General features: G+C 40.6%; 1 pseudogene; it reads left to right on the top strand.

Moving 5' to 3' along the window:
* Positions 1 to 292: 292 nt before the first annotated feature.
* Positions 293 to 7,244, top strand: LOC115693761 (putative germin-like protein 2-2; annotated as a pseudogene).
* Positions 7,245 to 7,709: the final 465 nt, after the last annotated feature.

Raw genomic sequence — 7,709 nt, forward strand, 5'->3', positions numbered from 1 at the left:
TTTAAAAGACAAATTCATACCACAAGACCTAATCATTTCGGGCTAACCTCCCCCATCTCATCCCTTCACACAGTAATAAATTGCATGGAATATTATACTCAACTCATCTAAAAGTTTAAGTTATATCGAAGTACCATTTGCCAAGTAATTATGTCTGAGCTTTTGAACACGTAATAGAGCAAAACTTGGTCAAGAAATATCGTCGCTGGTTGGTTCTTACGCGTGAAGTTGCCGTCGCTAATGCCTATCCCTCCATTCCCATCACTATTTTAGGGACAGGACGTCCATGTTCTGTTCGGCGACAACATAGATTCCTTTGAACAGCTAAGTTCTATATGACTCTTTCGCAGAGAGACTGGCCTGCTGATTTCAAGTGATATTTTTAATATTACTCAATTTTATTATCATCTGAATCTTCGTTGGCTTCTGCTCTCGCACGTGTGTAAATACTTGGTCACTGCTCAGGCTATTTCATCATCCACCCACAACAAGCACTAATCTCCTTGCACCTGAGAGAAACTAAGCAGGATCATCTCGTGAAGATTTTGATTTCGGAAAATGGCGAAGAGTGTCCTCTTGATTTGTTTCTTGGGTGTTTTGTTCACTTTTGGAGCAGCTGATCATGGTCCTCTGCGAGATTTCTGTGTCGCTCAAGCTGGCAGTGCAGGTAAAATGCTGCGACTCGTCATGTTGCACAAAACGTGTTTAGGGGCCAGAGCAAAAGAGCTTAGAATAAGAATGTTTGGTATCATTGCTTTTGGTGTTCCATTTAAGTATCTATTCTTATAAAGCAGACTTGCTTATTCCCGGGTTTCACTTCCAAAAGGTGCTTGCCCTGCTTTGCAAATGCTCTGTGAAGAATAAAGAGGAAAATGAGAATTTTTGTATATTTCTGTGTGTCTAATACTGATGATACATGAGCCTATTTATAAGCTGTTCTAGATAACTATCTAAAGTAACAAAATATTACAATATCAAATAATATCAAATAGAATCAATCAGGGAGGATTGATATCTCTAATATTATCAATCAGGGAAGGTCGATATCTCTAATATATATCTCTAACATCCCCCTCAAACTCAAGGTGACATAGAAGAGGTCAACTGGAGTTTGGAAATGAGATCTTGAAAACGCCTGGGTGGATGTGCCTTAGTGAAAACATCTGCCGTCTGATCAATCGATATAGTGGGAACAAGATGAACAATACCACAATGCACATGAGAGCGTATGAAATGGCAATCTATTTTAATATGCTTGGTACGCTCATGAAACACATCATTATGTGCTATTTGGATAGCACTCTGGTTATCACAATAAATGGTCGGTCCACCATTTTGACGGACTCCCATGTTTTCCAATAACCACCGCAGCCATAGTAATTCTGATGTTGTATCAGCAAGAGTGTGATATTCTGCTTCAGTACTTGATCGGGCGATGGTAGTCTTTTTCTTGCTACGCCAGGAAATAAGAGACTTTCCTAAGAAGAAGCAGTAGCTTGTAGTAGATCGACGATTAAGAGGATCGCCAGCCCAGTCAGTATCAGAACAAGCTGTCAACCCTAAGCTTGAGTTAGCAAAAAAGTGAAGACCGTGAAATAAGGTACCCTTGACATAGCGAAGAACAGCAGAAAAGTGAGTCGTTCGCGGCACGGTCATATATTGACTTACGATATGAACAGCATAAGCAATGTCAGGGCGGGTAACAGTGAGGTATACAAGACTGCCAACCAGCTGTCGATAAAGCGTAGGATTTGAAAGAGGAGTGCCATCTTTGTCATCAAATTTGACATTAGTCTCAATGGGGGTTGTAACAGTTTTGTCATTGGTAAGTCCAGCTCGAGAAAGAAGATCAGTGGCATATTTTGCTTGAGGAATCTGACATAACCTCTAGACCTAGAAAGTAACTGAGCCGTCCGAGATCCTTCATTTCAAACTGTTGACTCAAAAACTGTGGAAGTTTCACAATACCATTACGATCATCGCCAGTAATAATCATGTCATCCACATATAATAATAGCATAATATACCCACGAGATGTTTGTTGAATAAAGAGTGCATTGTCATAGGGACTGGACGTAAAACCAAGACGTTCCATGGTGGAACTAAACTTAGAATACCATGCACGAGGAGCCTGCTTCAGCCCATATAATGCACGACGTAGGCGACACACTTTATTAGGAGTGTGAGTATATCCAGGAGGAGGCTCCATATAGACTTCTTCAGTGAGATCACCATTGATAAATGCATTTTTGACATCCATCTGAAACAGAGGCCAATGCTTAATAGCAGCAACAACAAGGAGGCTGCGAATAGAAGTAAGACGTGCAACTGGAGCAAACGTCTCATCATAGTCAATGCCATATTCCTGAGTGAAACCTTTTGCTACTAGTCTAGCTTTGTAGCATTCAACTGTACCATCTGCGTTGGTTTTGATCTTGTACACCCATTTACAACCTATAGCCGACTTTTCAAGAGGCAAATCAACCAAATCCCAAGTACGAGATTTTTCTAATGCTTGCAACTCATCCGCCATTACTTGTTGCCAAAGAGGATTAGTACGAGCTTCTCTATATGTGTGAGGCTCATGAAAAGAAGCAATTGTAGAATAACAGTGAAAATCATGAAGTCGAACAGAAGGTTGACTTACACGGGTGGAACGACGAACGGGAGAAGAAGAATCCACGGATGGCATAGACATGTCAGGATCTGCTGAAGTGGGATTTCCAAAAATACCTTCATCAAGATTAGGAGAGGGCAATTCCAAAGAGGAAGATTTGATTGTGTCATCTTCTGGAAATAGATCTACAGAAGGATTGGTGAAGAAACGGACAATTGGAATAGTTGGGGAGGATTCAAAAGGACAGAGACGAAAACATCTTATGTTCCCAAAATGTAACATGACGAGACACACGAAGACGATTAGAGATAGGATCCCAACATCTATACCCTTTATGCTCAATGCCATATCCAAGGAAGCAACATAGACGAGCACGAGGTTCTAACTTCGTGCGTTCATTAGGAAGAAGATGTAAAAAAACATGCACTACCAAAAACTCGAAGAAGATTGTAATTGCGAACACTGTCATACAAACGCTCGTAAGGAGAAATGTTACCTATAATAGGTGACGGAATACAATTGATAGTATATACAGGAGTATGACAGGCTTCTCCCCAAAACTTTTCTGGACAAGATGCTGAAATTAAAAGAGTTCGTACAATATCTAAGATATGCCTGTGTTTACGCTTTGCTCGACCATTTTGTTTAGAAGTTCCTGGACAAGAACGGTCAATGACAGTACCATTCTGAGAAAGAATTCTAAGGAACTCTCTGTCCCTATATTCCATGGCATTATCAGTACGAAAAAATTTGATAGCTCAAGAAAATTGTGTTTTGATCATGGCAGCAAAGTTACCATAGATATGAGTAAGTTCAGATCAATTCTTCATAAGATATAGCCATGTAAAACGAGAATAATCATCCACAAAAATCACAAAGTAACGAGATCCACCATAGTGGGAGTAGGAGATGGTCCTCAAATATCTGAATGAATGAGATCAAATGGAGCATGAGAGACAGATTCACTAATATTAAATGGTAAGGCATGATGTTTTCCCAGTTTACAAGGCAAGCAATCAAAAGTTTTATTGTCAATGGAACCTAAATGACCACTTAAAATCAAAGGACTTAATCTAGAATAAGAAGGATGACCCAAACGAGAATGTCAAGTTTCAGATGATACTGTGGCAGCACAACTAGTGAAGAAATTGGGAAGATTTAAAGAAACAAGTTCAAACAAGCTACCCACTTTACAGCCTGTCCCAATTGTCTGTCCCGCCCGTGGATCCTGTACACGACAACCATTCGAAGAAAAATGAATGTCAAAACCAAGTTCACATAGTTGTCCCACAAATATCAAGTTTAATGAGAGCTTAGGAACCATAAATGTATCGGGCAAGGATAATGTGGATGTCAAAATGTTCCCTGTATGACTCACTAGTATCTTAGAGTTATCAGCGGTATGAATAATAGGTGCTTGTGAAGTGTATGATTTTGACTTGAATAAATGGGAGTTAGAGATCATGTGATTACAGCAGGCAGAATAAAAAAAACCACGAATCAGAAGTACCTGGATTAACCAACAGAGTAGAGGAGTTAGGTACAGAGGAGCTAGAAGTACTAGATTCTTGAATAATGGAACGGACTGTGGATCGAAGATCATCTAATGATAGTGTAATTGATGAACGGTTGGAAGAATCCTCAATGGTAGCAGCAATAGTGGATGAGCACACATGCGAACCTCTGAACCAAGATCGGTTGTTTGTTCCCATAGGTTGCTTAGGTTGTAGCTGATAACAATTGGATGCACAATGACTAGGTCGACGGCAGGGTGTACAGTAAGGCTTGCGCCAGGAGGAAGAGCCAGAAGTGGCAAGTACTGCATCTGTAGGAGTGGAGACTGATAGAGTAGCGCGTTGTGCTTTTAAAGTAGCTAGTCGAGTCTCTTCGGTCAACAGTTCTGAGACAACTGCCTCAAGACGAGGTAAAGGATCTCGATGCAAAAGTGAAGCTCGCACAGGTTCAAACTCATCATTAAGTGCCATCAAGAATTGCATTACACGCATTCGATCGCGATATTCAGTAAACATGCGGGCATCAGTAGTTGACTCCCATTTAGGATTAGATAAGGCTAGTTGATCCCATATAGCATGCATCGAAGATAAAAATTCGTTAATAGACTAACCTGTCGCCTGATGCATGCGATGTAAATTCCCTAACAGTTGATATTGATGAGCAATGTCTGACATGGAATAACGACTGGCATGAAGATCCCTAGCTTCCTTTGTTGTATTTAGTCGACCAAACTGAAGTTTGATAGATGGAATCGAAGTGTTTTGAATCCACGTGAGTATCTGATGATTCCTGCTATCCCACTCCTCCAAACGTTCAACAAATTTATCATCAGCCTCACCAGTAGCCTGAACAGGCTTGCGAATATCTCCAGTGACGTAACGCCAAAGCTTACATCCTTTTAGAAAACTTGACATTTCTTGAGCCCATAAGATATAGTTTGATCCATTCAAGATGTTCTGAATGGGTATTGAGACTTCTAATTTTTCCATGACATGTAATAAACTAGAATATACCCAATATAATGAATTCTAAGAAAACCGATATTTCCAAGGCTGATATGGAAAAAATAATGCCAAAAATGGATTCAGAACGTTAAAATACCTTAGGAACCGGTCTAAAAATGCCAAGAACCGGTCCAAAAGAGATCGAACCGGTCAGAAAATAAATAAACCGTTCTGGTCAACGCAAGGTCAACGCCGGTCAACGGTTGGTCAGCGCGGTCAACGGTCACGGTGCTATGCTGACGTGGCAGATGATGAGGCGCGGATATCACATGTGGTAGGTGACGTGGCGGTGACGTGTCGATGACGTTAGAGGGTGACATCAGTGGTTCGAACCGGCGGATCGTGTGTGGCTCATGCGGCGTGTGGATCTCACACGCAGAGGACCTCGGAGGTGTGTGAGGGCGCGTGGAGACTTTTTCGGCAACGTTCGTTGCTGCGCCGGAGGATGTAGAACCTGTCTATGGTGTTCTTTTTGGAATATATCCAAATATTGACGTCGGAAAATGGACTTACAGGCAATGGCGTCGGAGGGCCCGTGACATGGTGGCGCGTGTGGAGGCTTCCCAAGTCTGTTGGTGACGAAATTGAAGAATCTGACTCGTTTCGAGGTAACGAGTCTAACGATGTTGTTCGATTTTCGAAATAAGCAATGAGACTTTCCGAGCAGCAATCAAGACGGCAGTTCGGCGTCCGTCCGGCGGAGAATGGATATCCCGCATGGCTGTGGCTACTGGCTTAAAACACTGTGGCCCCTTCCTCAAAAAAATAATATTGACTTTGATACCATGTGAAGAATAAAGTGGAAAATGAGAATTTCTATATTTCTGTGTGTCTAATACTGATGATACATGAGCCTATTTATAGGCTGTTCTAGATAACTATCTAAAGTAACAAAATATTACAATATCAAATAACATCAAATAGAATCAATCAGGGAGGATTGATATCTCTAACATTATAAATTAGGGAAGATCGATATCTCGAATATATATCTCTAACATGCTCACCTCATTCTCACTCAAAACCTCTGTTATTTTGTAACGTTAACTTTACCTATCAAAAAAAATAATAATAACAATAAAAAGATAGCTCTAGTGGAGCTTATTTTCTAGGAGAGTTACCTCATTTCATTATGCAATTGACGTACTAGACCTCTCACAAAAAAGTTAATTTTAAGGTTTGGAGTTTAGGGTTTCACATTTTATTTCTTTGAGAGTTGCTAATTATTATCATGGAGTTATTTCAGGAGTAATGTATGGATCTTTAGTATAGAGTTAATGGGGAAGTACTAATGAAGTAGAAATTGGTTCCCTTATATATTTGAGCAATTGTGTTATGCATGCACAAGAGTATCATCTAGAATTTTGTATTAGGTAGCATCTCTTCTTCCCCTAAAAGTAGGAGGGAAGAAGGATTTTATTTTTCAACAAATGCAAGGGAAATAAGATTAACTAGCTATTTGGAGAAAGGTGTATGTTAGTTAGGGTGTATTTTGTTTGTATAATAGCGAAGCACATTATCATAAGCTGCTTTAGTCATATTAATTAGTTGTTTTCTAGTTCGAATTTTGCAGTGCTTGTGAATGGCCTGGCTTGCAAGGATCCCAAAACAGTTCAGGCAAATGACTTCTCTTTTAGTGGACTCCATCTTCCAGGCAACACATTGAACGCGGTCGGCTCTAGGGTTACCCCGGTGTTCGTGGCTTAGCTCCCAGGGCTCAACACTCTCAGCATCTCCTTGGCCCGCATCGATTACGCACCGTGGGGAATCAACCCACCCCACACTCATCCGCGTGCCACTGAGATTTTGGTTGTCTTGGAAGGGACCCTCGAAGTAGGGTTCATCACCTCCAACCCAGATAATCGCCTCATCTCCAAGGTCTTGCAAAAGGGTGATGCGTTCGTCTTCCCTCAGAGCCTTGTCCATTTCCAGAGAAATACTGGTTCCGGAAATGCTTTTGCTATTGCAGCACTTGGTAGCCAAAACCCAGGTGTCATTACCGTCTCTAATGCAGTGTTTGGGTCAACTCCGAATATTGCCATGGACATTCTTGCAAAGCATTCCAAGTGGATAAGCTTATTGTTGGCCAAATTCAATCCAAGTTCTAGAAATGATATCAACATAGAGTTCTGGTAATTAATCGTTTGCAATTGCGACGTGCATTAGTTTGTCTGTAAGATTGTGTTGGGTCATGTATCTTTAGAAATTAATATTGGGAAAAGTATCAAAAAAGTCATAAACCTTTTGCATTTGTGCCAATTTAGTCCTAAACCTTTTTTTGGTGCCAATTGAGTCCTAAACCTTTTACATTTATGCCAATTTAGTCCTAAACCTTTTTTTGGTGCCAATTCAGTCCTAAACCTTTTGCATTTGTGCCAATTCAGTCCTAAACCTTTTTTTGGTGCCAATTCAGTCCTAAACCTTTTGCATTTATGCCAATTCAGTCCTAAACCTTTTTTTGGTGCCAATTGAGTCCTAAACCTTTTGCATTGTTGCCAATTCAATCATAAACCTTTTGCATTTGTGCCAATTCAATCCTAAACCTTTTGCATTTGTGCCAATTCAGTCCTAAA

The sequence above is a fragment of the Syzygium oleosum genome, unplaced genomic scaffold (assembly GCF_021117445.2).
Source record: "Syzygium oleosum isolate NSW1041296 unplaced genomic scaffold, Sole_v2.1 Sole_v2.40, whole genome shotgun sequence".
Lineage (NCBI taxonomy): Eukaryota > Viridiplantae > Streptophyta > Magnoliopsida > Myrtales > Myrtaceae > Syzygium > Syzygium oleosum.